Genomic DNA, 16,404 nt, shown 5'->3' on the forward strand with positions numbered 1-16,404 from the left:
ATTCCTATGTCAGAATTTAGGTATGGGGCTGGAGGAAGGCCTGTGATACATCTCAGTTAGCAAAGCTAATGATAAAGGGGTAGACCAGAAAAGAACAGAAATACATAAAAGGGTCATGTGGAAGACTTATGGGTACAAAAGGGGATAAAAATGGTTGTAAAAGCAAACCTATAAGGATTATAATATCATTAACTAAGTTGAGAAAGTGGGAAGGACTGATTTTACATACTCTTATAAACAGGAATCTTATGCAGGGTAAATGGACTAACCGACCTCCATGTCTACTGAAAATAGAATAAAAAGTGATAGGATTAAAGTTTTGGCTGAGGAATCTCATTTACATGTAGCATAGGATGCATTAAGAATAAAAAAAGTGAGTTGAGAATATGCATTCATAGTATTGTAAAATGGAAGCTGTATTATAAATGTGATAGTATGGAGAATACTATACTATTTGAAATTGTGAGACAATGTAGTATAAAATTTTACTGAATGTTCTCTCAATGACTCTACTAAAGTTGTGTTACTATTTGGGGGTCCCTTGCATATCCACTGACCTATGAATTTATACTTGCTTAGGACAGTGATTCTCAAAGTGTGGCCTGCACACTCCAAGAACTTCAAGGTGAAACTATTTTCCTAATAATATTGGGATGTTATTTACCTTTTCCACAGTGTTGACGTTTGCACCAAAGGTGCAGAAGCAATAGTGAATAAAACTGCTGGCCCTTTAGAACAAATCCAGGTAGTGGGACAAAACTCTTCTAGCAGTTGTTTTCTAAAACACAATGCATTCGCAGTAAAAAAAAAAAAAAAGAAAGAAAGAAAGAAAGAAAGAAAGAAAGAAAAATTGTCAGTTTCACCAAGAATGCCATTGATGAAGCAGTAAAAATTACTAATTTTATTTTATCTCAACCCTTGGTATGTCTTTTAATATTTTGATGGTGAAATTTGAAGTATGTGAACAGTACTTCTGTTGCATACTAGTGTACAATGGTTGCCTTGAAGAAAAGCACCTGTGTGGAGATTTTAAGTTGACAAATAACTGAACTAACTGGTTTATTTTGTGGGATATGATTGACTGAGAAACAAACCATAGTTATTCAGACTTAGGTGTTTGTCTCAAAAGTAAATGAAAAGAGCTTGGCACTTTAAGAAAAATTACTTCAACTAAAATTAATTTTGAATATGATAAAATTCAGTGTTCAAGTGAAAATTAGAATAATAAAAACCTGTCTTTGTCATTGTAAGCTTTTCAGCTTTCTAACCCATAAAGATTTTAAGTATTGTGACAGTGGTTATACTAATGAATGAGATTTTTTTGTATTGTATAATGAATTATCTGTATAATTCAGTGAAGCAATATTTTTCGAATGACCAATGCATAATGTCTCAAAATCATAAGTGTAAGATACAAGCCAATGTGACAGAGTATGAGAAGTAAGTTGATATGGTTTCAGATTCCAAGTATATCACTTGTGGAGTTTTGTTGTCGTAACAAGGAAGAATAAGGTCCAAAATTTTGTGAAAATGCTATTAAAATACTCCTTCGTTCTCCAACTACATATCTGTGTGAGATGTGGTTTTCTTGATATACTTCGACCAAAATAACATATTACAACAGATTGAATGTAAAAGCAGGTATGAAAACTCAAGTTTTTATCGAGACATTAAAGAAATTTCTAAAAATGTAAAAGAATGCCACTGTTTCACTAAACCTTTTGGTCTTGGAAAGTAGAACTATTTTTAATTAAAAAAAAACATTATGCTAACATATAATGAATTTAATATTTATAAATGAATAAATTTTTTTTGACATTTCTCCATTTAGTTTTCTAATAACATAAATATTGGTAGATATAACTGACATAAAACACCTCTCTTTGGGTCCTCAATTATTTTTAAGAATGTGAGGAGTTTCTGAAACGAAAACATTTGAGAATCACTAGCTAGGACTGACTCTGAACTTTATAAAACAGAACAGTGCGGAAAGCTCCAACAGAAGCTTCAACAGCACTAGAAATATCGAATATCTAGTATAGAATATAGAATTATAGAATTGTATGTATTCACTCTACAGATCCTAAATCATTGCAGGCCGTGAAAACGCTTTTTCAGAGCATTTAAAGAAATATTTCAGAACTAAACTTAGGAAACATTCATTGCTATTGATCTGTTCCTTAAGTTATATAAATTAAAAAATAATTTAAAATACTTCATTAAAATGTTCTAAAATAAACTGCCAGAATGACACATACTATGTGATAATATGCTATGTTACTCATAGATATGAATACAACATAAGAACATCTTGTTAAAAAGGTATAGTCATTTGGAAGAACAGGTTTGTTTGTGTTTTTTTTTTTAAAGTGCCAGAATGATAGGCATAGAGGCACTAATTGCTCCTTAGATGCTACAAAAGTGTTTTCAGAGTAAGTTTTCTTGTTATATATACTCTTCTAATCTACTACTTGTAGTGGGCGCTTATTTTTTAAAAATTTAAAGTCCCTGTAAGTTTGTGAATATATAAACAACATGAATAGTGATTTGACAGGACAGTTGTTGAATATAAAGTCAGGCGCAATAATATAAGCATCTAAAAATAACCACTTATGTAAGCTTTATTCCAAACTCTAGTTTGCTGTGAGTCTGCAGTTACAACTAGATTAGATTAGAAAATGGTTTGTGATCATTCTGTTTACTGAAAAAGGCAACAATATTTTACTGCAGTAAACTTATTATATAATTTTTAAGCATTTCCCCCATAGCATTACATAAGATGTATGTGGCAAATTTCCAAATGTTGTTATATTAAGTTGGTGCAAAAGTAATTGCGGTTTAAAAGGTTAAAAATAATTCCAAAAACTGCAATTACTTTTGCACCAACCTAATATAATTGCATCCAAAAAGTTGCATCTGTTTCTCTTCTTTGAATTACAATTAAGCTGATTTTTTTGTGCCCTAAACAAGAAAAAATTAAATATATACAATATTAAGCAATTTATTAAATGTGATGTTTTCACATGTTGATCTCTTCGTTAACTTTTTGGGATTTTAATAGCTATCAAATTATATACATGTGGATGAATTAAGTGATGTTAATATGGAACATGTAAATATCTAAATATTGGCTTTTATAATGACCCAATAGACCGATGACATTTCCTTTTGAATTTACTCTATATTGTTTTTGTAAGTTTTTCTCTTTAGTCATTGGAAATAACATGAATATAATATGGAATAAAAGTTTTCCAATATAATGAGATTTTGTATTTTTTGACCACATTTCATCCAAAGAATCAAATCCGATATTGAATGTTTACTAACTTCTTTTTATAATCACTCCCAGTAGCAGAGAGGCTAGTCAACTCTCCTCATTTAGGAGAGAAACACCAGAGTTTATAAAACAGTCTATACATATTTCGCATTTATGAAATGAGTTATTGCTGTGGTAAGTATTAAAGTACATCCTGAATACATGAGCTTAATCTGCACAAAACTTAGATCTAGCTGAGCAGTAGATAAAAAACATAGAATTAAAGAATAAAGATGACATACATACATCTGAACACTGAAGTCCAATTTCAATACCACTGCATGCTCTATCTACATAGATCAAGGTCTTGGTGGAATTAAGAATCTTGACTGAGATTTTATATATGATCTGAGACCACCCTTGATGTTTCAGAGTTATTGTTGCTGAGCCTTTAATCAGCTTGAACATACTGACTTCCCTGCTCCTCCATGAGGTGTGCTGTCTTTCATCAGTTCTCAGCTTAGACACAACCAGCTCCTAGTTTTCCCTAGGAACGTTTGGAGACTTTGGAGGGGACCACACTTCTAGTCATCATCTAGAATCTAATGTTTTCCTCTAATTACAGTTAGTCACTTGGTTCTGGTTAGAATTCAGACAAGGAAGAACTCAATTTGGACTATTTGAAATTGTTGAATAAGCTTTACAGACAAGGGAGTCTGAGTTCTACAAACATTTATTAAATGTGTCAGGACATGAAAATTTAGAGGTAGATAGGATATCATCTCCGACCACTAGAGTCTGGTAGGAAAAAAAGACACAAAGCAATGCCTTCAGAAGGATGTTGTATGTCTAACAGTAGAGGAATGCAAAGGGACAGTTTGTGTGGATTGTTTGCAATGGACAGTTGGCCATGACGCCTGCATTGAGCCCTGAAGAATGAATAAAAGTTAAGACATTAAAAAAAATGGGACAGAGGCTCCAGGCAGAGGGAGCAGCATGAATAAAATCACAGAAGTATGAGATGATAATCAGTATGTAGAGAACAATAAATTAGTTATTATAGAGTAAATACAGGCAAAGTGTGGGGCAGGTTTAAATCTTATTATGCAGATAGGTGGTCATGGGCTGTGGATCAGTGAGGAGCTGGAATCAAGTTGGAATGAATCTGGGTCAGAGCTGGGGGTACCCCAACTTTGGAGAATGGGGAACTCTTGATGTCCTAACCTCTCCTTCACCCAGTCACATACTGTACTCACATCTATATAATATCCTATTAGACCACATCTACAGCATTTCAAAGGCCAAATGATATATCAACACATTTATAGTGGTCATTAATTGCATAGAATATGATTTTCTCCTTATTGGTCTCACCCTTTCAGGCACAGGTTTAAATCCACACCCTGCCTCATTCCATACTGCAGCGTCTCCCACAAGAAAATCAACGTGATAGAGACGGTTGTCTTCTAAATTTTTCAAGTAGGCCTTGATAACACCCTGTTTTAATTTGGAGAGCCAGGGATACAGAAAGTCAAAGCTACTTCTCCTTGATAAATGTACGTGAAGATTCTATTTGGGAAGGAAGATGCTCATATAAATTCTGCTGTGATTATCAAAGTTTCTGGGATTTTGTTTCTGAAAAGGAGAAGAGGCCCTTTCAAATGCACTCCATGCCTTCATGGTCAGGACATTAGCTGTTGTTCTGGTCATGGTGAAAGAAAGAAGGTGAAAAGAAGGGAGGTCTAAATCTCAACAGCATTGAAGACATTCTGCAATTCCGAACACATGCAGGTGACTTGGAGTTACCACTCCTGAATGCAGGGAGGCTGTTGGCATTGCACTATCTGTAATTAGAGGAAAACATTAGATTCTAGATGATGACTAGAAGTGTGGTCCCCTCCAAAGTCTCCAAAAGTTTCTAGGGAAAACTAGGAGCTGGTTGTGTCTAAGCTGAGAACTGATGAAAGACAGCACACCTCATGGAGGAGCAGGGAAGTCAGGATGTTCAAGCTGATTAAAGGCTCAGCAACAATAACTCTGAAACATCAAGGGTGGTCTCAGATCATATATAAAAATCTCAGTCAAGATTCTTAATTCCACCAAGACCTTGATCTGTATAGATAGAGCATGCAGTGGTATCGAAATTGGACTTCAGTGTTCAGATGTTGGATCATACTGGAAGAACTGGGAGGAGGAGGATGTCTCCATGTGTCCTGCAGCAGGTGTAGAGCTGGTTGGATTCTCTCCACAATACCCAATGCCCTTGATTCACCTCAGGTGGGCCTTCATTCCTATCCAGGAACCAGGATCCGATCTCATCCCACTTCACTCATTTCAATGGTTTAACATACATATGTGTGTCAGGCTTTGTGCTAGCTCCTACTGCAAAACATACTTGTAATGTAGTTTGTGTCTTCTCAGAAGTGACCAGGGCACCATGACTGATGCTACTAAGGGAACTGGAGCAGAAAGGTGAGTCCTGGGAAGGAATGTGCTCACTTTGAAAAGAGGTATTTCAAACAAGATCTTGGCTGTCTTTATATGGGTGAACTTGCCAAGATATGGATTTGAGGCTTTCCTAGTACTGGGCAGCTATGGTGACATCTCATAGTCCAGTCCTAGGGACATAGCCTAATGTTGAACCCTGGTGATTGAATGTTGAGGTGTGCTGATGAATATTTTGGTTTCTGTTAGGTTGGTGCAAAAGTAATTGCGGTTTTTGCCATTATTTTTAACCTTTTAAACCGCAATTACTTTTGCACCAACCTAATACTTATGCTCTTCAAGATGTCATCAGAGTTGAGCCACACTTTTTTGAGTAGAGTCCCAAGCTACGTCTTTACGGTAAATACGACCGAATAGCTGAGGCTGATGAAAAAACACCTTAAATTCATCAGAGAGGACTCGAAAAGTCTGAGATTCGTGAAAGGCCAGGCTCAAGTTGGAAGTTAGGCAGCATCCTCCCATTACTCAGGCAGTTAGCTCAGTGTTCTGGTCTAAACATACCTTGTCTATTTGACTGCTCAATACTTGAGGACAACTCCTCTGGAATCAACTAGGTAGCACACCCCAAAATAAATTCAAGGCATCTGACAAAACTGTCAAAAGCAGAGCAAAATGATCTCTGAAATGTAGCAGTGTCTTGCAACATTCCTGCAAATACACTGGGAAGTGAAATGTTACACAAATCTGGCAACAGTTAAATTTAGAATGCATGTGATATTTGCGTGGGCTAATCCCTTAGACAGAAGATGCCTAAGGAGGCTCTAAAATCCACCACTAGTATTCTTTCTTTTTTGAGTTAGAAAAGGAATTATACCACTATTTGGATCACCTGACATATACAAAATTATATATCCTTAAAATATAATAATATGCTGTTTGCATTTAGAATATAGTTTGGAAATGCACACAAATGTGTGTGTAAAAGGAATCAAAATCATAAATGTTTAATTATCTAACTGTATGTAAAATAAAGATATTGATAGGTGGGCAACTAAATTAATTTTAATAGGTTAAACAGGAAAAAAAAAGAAAGACAATTGGGTCCCTACCTCATTTCTATAACTTTGTTCTTCAATCTACATTGTTTCTTTTTACCCTTCTCTTACCTCACCCAATAGTAGAGATAGGGCAAGTGGGTTTTACATCCCTCAGTAACAGTGCATAAAAAGTATTTCCACTTTAATTAATATGCCACATCAATGCAGTGCTTTTCTTGTTATGAGTTAAATCCTAGTGTATTTAGCTGATGTGATGGGGAAACCCTTCATTCTACCATAATAGCAGGACATCCAAAAGATGCTTGCAGCATGCAAACCAAAGCCTACATATTGTGCATGGCTGGAAAACTGTTTTTTTAGCAATAGACTTAACAAAAGTAAGGTAAGGTTGGCTTCGTTAGTACCACCCATTTTTTAAAAATAAGGCAAAAAAGCAAAAGAATGAAACTGGATCACTATCTTATACCATACACAAAAATTAGCTCAAAATCAATTATAGACTTGAATGTAAGACTTGAAACCATAAATCTCCTAGAAGAAAACATTAGTGCTAAACTACTTGACGTAGGTTTTGGTGGTGATTTTTTAAAATCTGACACCAAAAGCAAAAGCAACCAAAGCAAAAATAAACAAGTGGGACTATATAAAACTAAAAAGCTTCTGCATAGCAAAGAAAACTACCAATAAAATGAAAGGCAACCTACTGCATGGAAGAAAATATTTGCAAATCATATCTGATAAGGGGTTAAATTTCAAAATTATAAGAAACGTGTACAACTTAATAGCAAAAAAAAAATAAAATATTAAAACAAAACGCAAACAAACAAACAAAAACCCCAATCCAAATTAAAAGAAGGGGAGAAGATCTGAATACACGTTTTTCCAAAGAGGACCTACAGATGGCCAATAGACATATGAAAATATGCTCAACATCACTAGTCATCAGGGAAATGCAAATCAAAACCACAATGAGATATTGTACCACACGTGTTAGAATGGTTATTATCAAAAAAGACAAGTGACAAATGTTGGTGAGAATGTGGAGAAAAGGGAAACTTTGTGCCCTATAGGTAGGAATGTAAATTGGTGCAACCACTATGGACAACAGTATGGAGGTGCCCCCAAAATTAGAAATAGAACTATCATGTGATACAGCAATTCCACTTCTGGATATCTATCTGAAGAAAATGAAAACACTAACTTGAAATGATATATGCACCCTTATGTTCATTGAAACATTATTTACAACAGCCAAGATACGGAAGCAACCTAAGTGGCCACCGATGAATGAATGGATGAAGTAAATGTAGTGTATATATACAATGGAATATCATTCAGCCACCAAAAGAATGAAATCTTGCTACTGGAGGCAACATGGATGAACTTTGGAGCATTATGGTAAGTGAAATAAATCAAACAGAGAGACAACTACCAAATGATCTTACTTATATGTGGAATCCGAAAATAAAACAAAACAAAAGCAAATAAGCAAGAAAACCTGGCTCGTGGATACAGAGCATAGATTGGTGGTTGTCAGAGGCAGGGGTTGGGGGCTGGTAAAAAATGGGTGAAAGAGGTCAAAATGTACAAACTTCCAGTTATAAAATACATAAATAAGTCCTGTGATTGTAATGTACAGCATAGTGATTATAGTTAATAATACTGTAGTGCATAGTTGAAAATGTCTGAGAGTAACTTCTAAGAGTTCTAATCACAAGAAAAAAAGTTTTGTTAACTGAGGTGTCAGATGTTAACTAGACTTATTACAGTGATCCTTTCACAATGCATACAGATACAAATTATTATGTTGTATACCTAAAAGAAATATGATGTTATATGCCAATTATACCTCAATAAAAAGGGTAACAGGTTCTGGTCAAGATGGCACAGTAGGTAAACACTGTGTTTCCCTCCTCTCATGACCACATCAAAATAACAACTGAAGTACCAAATGACCATCATTGAGAATCACCTAAAATCTTGCTGAACCAAAGCCTTACAACTAAGGACATACAGAAGAAGCCACCTGGAGACTGGTATAAGGGGCAGAGATGCAGAATGGGTTGATCCTACACCTGTGTGTGACCATTAAAAATTGGGAGGGATATCCTGGCTGTAAAGACCACCTCACCCTGAGGAATGAAGGGTCCCTTAAAGGGACCACTCAAGGACTCACTTACTTCTGGCATCACTGGCTCTGAGCTCCAGTGCTGTGGCAGCAGCTGGAAAGGCAGCATGGACATATGCTGGAGAACTGAGTTGTCTGGCTTGGGACAGAGGCTGTAGGGGCAGCTTCCTCCTGGACAGAGACACTGGTGGAGGCCATTATTTCTTTGTTGAGTCCTCCCCCTTCCTTGTGTGCAGACGCGGGCAGCCACCATATCTGAGTCTCCATCAAGCTGGTTAATTCTGTTCGTTTGCCACGCTTTGGTGATTCGAGACCCCAACCCACCCAACTTTCAGGCACACCTAAGCCACTTCCAGGGTTTTTCGTACAAACAGCCTGCCTTAGCTCATGCTGCAGACTTTCCTAGGGTCTCTCAAAGTTTTGCAGAACCCAAACAAGAAGCATCTGGCTTAAGTGTGTCCTGTACCTCTGGCTGAACAGTCCTAAGCACAGTACCAGCAGCAGACATCTGAGGATTTCTTTGTGGCTCCTGCCAGGTGGTCCTGGGTAGGTAACGGGCTGCAGCAGAACTTGACCTACAGCAGATCCCTTTCAAGGTTTTCCTGGGGCTAGCACCCCCAGTGGCCAGCTTCAAAACAGGCTGGAGCATCAACCAGCTACTTCCAAGAATGACACACACAAAGGGTAGATTGGGCAGGCACCAGAGCCCCACTGAGGCAGATCCTGCTCTGTAGGGTCAGCCTTTAAACCACAACTCCTCCACTGTAGTCATGGCCAGTCCTCAGAACCAATGAGCCTAAGGGTCAGTCCCTCCCATTGATGTGCAAATAGCAACCAATGCTCAACTACAAGAAGAGGGCAAAAGGGACACACTTGGAGTGTATGGCTCAGGTGACCAGAGAAACTGTGCCAGATCTGCATTGCACACCTACTACATAAGGCCACTCTGTTAAGACTGGAAGACATAGCAGCCCTATCTAATACATAGAAAGAAACGCAAGGAAGCAGCCAAAATGGGGAGAAAAAAAAAAACATGTCCCAAATAAAAGAATAGAACAAAGCTCCAGAAAAAGAACTAAACCAAATGGAGACAAACAATTTACCAGATGCAGAGTTCAAAATACTGATTACAAGGATGTTCAATGATCTTAGGGAGAACTTCAACAAAGAGACAGGAAACATAAAAATGGAGATAGAAAACATGAAAATGAACCAGTCATAAATAAAGAATACATTAGAGGGAATCAACAGTAGATCAGATGAAGCAGAGTATCAAACCAGCCATATAGAAGATAAGGTAGCAGAAAACACCCAATCAGAACAGCAAAAAGAAAAAAAGACTCTGAAATATTAAGGAGAGTTTAAGGGGCCTCTGGGACAACATCAAGAGGTCCAAAATTTGCATTATAGGGGTAGCAGAAGGGAAAAAAGAGAGCAAGAAATTGAAAACCTATTTGAAGAAATAATGATGGAAAACTTCCCTAACCTGGCACAGGAAATAGATATATTAGTTTGCACAGAGTCCCAAACAAGATGAACCCAAAGAGGCCCACACCAAGACACATTATGATAAAAATTCCAAAGGTTAAAGACAAAGAATCTTAAAAGCAGCAAGAGAAGAGCAGTAAGTTACCTACAAGAAAAGTAGTAAGTTACCTACAAGTTACCCCATAAGACTGTCAGTTGATTTCTCAATAGAAACTTTGCAGACCAGACGGGATTGGCAAGAAATATTCAAAGCGATGAAAAGCAAGGACCTACAACCAAGATTACTATATCCAGCAAAGCTGTCTTTTAGAATTGAAGGACAGATAAAGATCTTCCAAGACAAGAAAAAGCTAAAGGAGTTCATCATCACCAAACCAGTATTACAAAGAATCTTAGAGGGACTTCTTTGAAATGAAAAAATAAAAAAATAAAAAATATGAATAAAATGGCAATAACTATATGACTATCAACAATTACTTTCAATGTAAATGGATTAAATGCTCCAATCAAAAGATAAGGTAGCTGAATGGATAAGAAAACAAGACCCTTATATATGCTGCCTACAAGAGATGCACTTCAAATCGAAAGACACACACAGACTGAAAGTAAAGGGATGGAAAAACATATTTTATGAAAATGGAAACAAACAAACAAAAGCTGTTGTAGCAATACTTACACCAGACAAAATAGACTTTAAAACAAAGACTATAACAAGAGACAAGGAAGGACCCAGAAATCCCACTGCTGGGTATTAATCCAAACAAACCCAAAATGCTATGTCAAGGGGATGTGCTCATCCATATATTCATTGCAACATTATTTATGTAAGTCATGATATGAAGGCAATCTGGATGTCCCTGAATGGATGAATGGATAAAGAAGAGATGGTAAATATATACAAGAGACTATTACTCAGTCATTAAAAAGAAGGAAATTTTGCCATCTGTGACAACACGGATAGACCTAGAGGATACTGTAATGATGGAAGGTACTTCGATTCTAAAAGATTTACGGTCCCCTTTTGGACCCATAAGTCTTCCACATGACCTTTTATGTATATCTGTTCTTTTCTGGCCTACCCCTTTATCATTAGCTTTGCTAACTGAGATGTATCACAGGCCTTCCTCCAGCCCCATACTTAAATTCTGACATAGGAATGTCTGGCTTGCAAACGCCTTCCCTCGTGGAAAGCTTCTGAGCAATTACCAGCACCATTATCAGACAGTTTCTATTAACACAGAGGGTGTGTGTGTGGGTATCACACTATAATTGTGGCATACAAAGGAAAGGAGACTGACTGTGTAATAGACCAGCCTTGTCCAATAGAACTTTTGGTCGTGATGGAAATCTTTTATACCTGAGCTGTCCTGTAGAGTAGCCATTAGCCACATGTGGCTATTGTGTGTGTACTTGATATGTGGCTACTGTGACTGAGGAACTGAATTTTAAATTTTATTTAGTTTGATTAATTTAAATAGCCATATACTTGCAGTGGTTACCTTATTGGACAGCAAAGTAATAAACTTGTAGTATCTCGTTTAATTAGAAAATCAAATGAGCTCATTCTCAACAATGTCCACCTGTAGACAGTGCTACTGTTTAACAGTACAGGATGTTTTCTTCTTCTTCAGCACACAGATATTCATTGTAACACTATTTATGTAAGTCAAAATATGAAGGCAATCTGGATGTCCCTGAATCGATGAATGGACAAAGAAGAGATGGTAAATATATACAAGGGAATATTACTCAGCCATTAAAAAGAAGGAAATTTTGCCATCTGTGACAACACGGATAGACCTACAGGGTACTGTGCTGAGTGTAATAAGTTAGAAAGTGAAAGACAAATATCATACAATTTCACTTGTAAGTGAATCTAAAGAACAAAATAAACAAACAAATGAAACAGAAACAAACTCATAGATACAGAGAACATTTTGATGGTTGCCATCTGGGAGGGAAGTTGGAGGTGGATGAAAAGGGGAAGGGATTAAGAAATTGGTTGTTACACTGTAGTCATGGGGATAGAGGGTATAGCATAAGGAATATAGCCAATAATATTGTAATAACAACTATGTGTGATGTCAGATGAGTACTAGACCTATCAGGGTGGTAGATGGGAAGGGGGTTGGGGACAGAATGAAAAAGGTGAAGGGATTAAGAAATATAAGTTGGTAGCTACAAAATAGTCATGGGGATGTAAATTTTGGGGAATACAATCAATAAATGGTAATAACTATGTATAGTGCCGGGTGGTACTAGTCAGGGGGATCACTTCCTAAATTCTATAAATGTCTAACCAATATGCTATGCACTTGAAACTAATATAAAATATTATTGAATGTCAACTCTTATTGAAAAGTTTAAAACGGGGGGAGAGATCAATGATATTGTGATAGCATGGTATAGTGTCAGATGGCTGCTGGACTTATCATGGTGATCACTTCTTTAGCACAAGGAATATAATCAGTAATGTCATAACTCTGTATCATGCTAGGTGGGTACTGTTGAATGGCTATGATGTACACTTGAAACTAATATAATATTGTGTGTTAGCTATATTTTAATAAAAATCTTTTTTTAAAAAGACAACAAAAAAGGAAGCACCACTGCATTTGTTTCCTTTGTAATTTGTAATTCAGCACATATTCTTTCAGAAAGGCAGGGACATTTTTTACCCTTATTATATTATAATTCTAAAGTGAAGGTATGCTTCAGTTCTTTAATATTTCATTTTCAAAAACTTATTCTAAATTTAATCCAAAGGTGTTTAGATCTAGGACTTGGCTGGGACCTAGTATAATATCAAGCGGCAGAACTGATTCTAGATGGTAAAGAAAGACTTTTTAGAAGTTTTGATGTTATTTAGAAGCGATAGCTTACACAGTAAATGCAGAGTTGTAATAATTGAGCTACAAAAACAAGGCTACTATTTGAATGAAGACAGTTGGGATGTAAAAAGACACACGTGTGTTATAATTTATTTGGATTATAAGTACTCATTGAAAATTACCTCCAACGTATCCATGGACAATTTAAGCTTTGCTTTAGCCTTGTTTAGGACATGTTCAGCCTATGAGGTAGCTCACCACCTCTCCCCACATAAGCCTTGAAGGTTACATTTATTTGTAGAAAGTCTGAAATGCAGAACGTATGTTCTCCTAAAAAAACAAAATCACAGAAAGGTTCTTGAGCCACTAGGCAAGTCCACAGAACCCCACTTAACCTTTAGGGTGATTGCAGTGGAATCAAGTATTAAAAGTGACGTAAGACCTTACGCAACCATCATGCAGAACAACATTCCTACTAAAACATTCTGTTGAGGGATGCCAGGAGCACTCTGTGCCCGTGACAATGAGAGTGGAGAGCCCCTTGTGCTACACCAGCTGGGGGTGGGAGCAGGAATCCTTCGTAAAACAAGACCAAAAGATTGGGGCCCAGGGGTTGGGACACGGTGCCTCTTACCTTCAAATGGTTTAAATTTGCTTCTGGGCTCAATGAGAAAGAGTCCTACACGAAATGTGGATTGTCTACTTGGGATGGGGGGAGGAGGAGGCAGCACAGATTTGCTATTCTTGGGCAAAAACATAACTTAAATTGTGTCATAACTAGGAAACCGGCAAGTATATAGCTTATAACATGTCAGGTACTATTTGAATTGCTTTATATTTAATTAGTTCTTACAGCATATGAAATTGTGGTTTCTGTAGGTCAGAATTGGTCAAATATTGTCATTTTGGCATGGTTCTAACTACCACTCTACAGATTCTCCCACCTTATAGATTTGAAAGAAAGACATAAATAACATTCCCAATGTCACAAACCTAATGAGTGGCTATACAGATCAAGTGTTCTTGCAGGAGTAAATGGTACTCAAATGGAGATGATTGAAGACATTTAATGAAAGACTGGGTTAAGGGAAACAAACAAGGATGGAGAAGCTTCCTGAAAAACCACCCTAGAGAATGGTGGAGGGCACCTCGAGACACTAGAGCGATAAGCAAAGGAAACAGTTGGGCAAAATATCAAAGGTGCGTGTGTGTGTGTGTGTGTGTGTGTGTGTGTGTGTGTGTGTAAACACGTCTGGGGGGAAGGCTAGATGTCACTATTACTTGAAGATGGCCTTATAAATGGTGCTTGCATTTTTCTTTTTTCATAACTAAAAGGGTTGAAGTCCGATGTTTATTGTTTTTAACATATAGTGCCTGTCAAAAACCTCTGTAGGAGTGATTCCGGGCATAGCAGGGGCATTCATGGACCATTGCAATGGAATGACAGCTGTATTAGTCATGAGTTCTTAAATCACATCCATTTATCATCAACTCTTAATTAATGGGTATCCAACTGACCAGCACACAACTGAACTTCGGTCTCCCCTTCATCTCCTGTTCTCTGTCAGCTCACGTTTAGGAGGAAAGCAGAATGAATAGGCCGACATGTTAATATCAGGGTGTCGTGCAGGGTCTCTGGTTCCTCTCTCGGCGGGTGGACACAGAACATGGTGAGGCCAAAAAGGAACACCAACGGAGCCATAGATACGGGGTTCATACCACTATATTCTCGCTGGCGGCTGGGTTGGAGACACAGGAAACAGGAGCCGCACATCTGCAACCTACTGTCTGCTGTTCTGCCAACCCACCCCACTTGCTAGCCGCAATCCTCCATCTGCTTCTCTACCAACCCCCTAGCGTAGCCACGGCAGTTATATTAGTGGCTAATGGCTAACTGGTAACAGCTGATGGCCACCCAGCCACAGCCAATGGACATCTGATCACAGCTGATGGCCATCTAACAACCGAGCCAGTATCTTTCCATGTGAGGCCGAGGGCCTGGAAACTGCTCTCTGGGACTCCGTCCCCGTACAGGGTTTTAAAAAGCTGTCTATTCCCAGAGCAGAAAGTCCTCAGTAAGTTCGTGGACTTTGCTGGTTACGCCTGACTTCTCTCTCAATCCTCCTTCGTCATACCCGTTGTGCTGTTCCGACCCACAGCATTCAAATGCTCAGACCTGTGACTGTCATCTCACCCTGGGCTCACTGCAGCCTCTGAGATTCCTGCCAGGTAACTCCAGGGGCAGACCCTGGCCGTGCTGGCTGATTCCTCCTGGTCCCAGTTGCCCTGGATCCCAATGTGCCCACCTTTCTCCACTGACTCCCACCCCCATGACGCTAATAGGTATAAAACTGTGCCTTTCACAGAAATGACTAGAAATCTGATAAATGATTCCTATAGAGGGAAACCAGGTGGCCATACCCTCAAAGTCCGAGCATGTCTTTAACCCTAGGTTCATTTCTCCTATTTTAAAACCTGAGCATCCCAATCAACACCAATGATGTCCAAGGCGGGCCAGGTTTCCCCCGATGCTCCTGATAATCCAAGTACTCTGCAAACTTTACACGAGGGGTGAGGCCACGAGTCATGCTTCAAGTGGACCATTCCTATTTGTTTTTCCAGGAAACTCCCCTTCACCTTAAACCCACGTTTTTAAAATTTCAAAGTGACTAATGTTTGTACAAAAAGTGCATTTTATATTACACTTTTATGAAAAAATTGCATAATAACCAGGCTATTACAAGGAATTTGTTTCAAGAAGCAACTTTTAGACTCTCTTCTAAGGTCAGTACACATTCATGTCCACTTCCTTTACCTTCTATATCCATAATACTGTAAAGTGAGAAGAAATGTTATTTAAGAATGTGATACATGGAAAGATCCTGAAAGGGTGTTCTGAATCATTGTCACGCGGGGGACCCTGCTCGCTGCGCCATTTGTCGTGCAGGGTCTCAGCTCCCACTCCCTGCCCAAGAACGCAGGACATGGTGAGGCCAAAAAGAAACACCCATGGAGCCATAAGTAGGGGAGTCATACCACTATATTCTCGCCAGCGGCATCCGCCTCTCTGCAATCCGCTCTTGCTAGCCCCCTCTCTTTTGCTAGCGTAGCCACAGCCATTATATTATTGGCCAATGGCCTACGGGTTACAGCTGACGGCCAACTAGCCACAGCTGCTGGCCATCTGATCACAGTTGA

The sequence above is a fragment of the Rhinolophus hipposideros genome, assembly GCF_964194185.1.
Source record: "Rhinolophus hipposideros genome assembly, chromosome: 17".
Classification (NCBI taxonomy): domain Eukaryota; kingdom Metazoa; phylum Chordata; class Mammalia; order Chiroptera; family Rhinolophidae; genus Rhinolophus; species Rhinolophus hipposideros.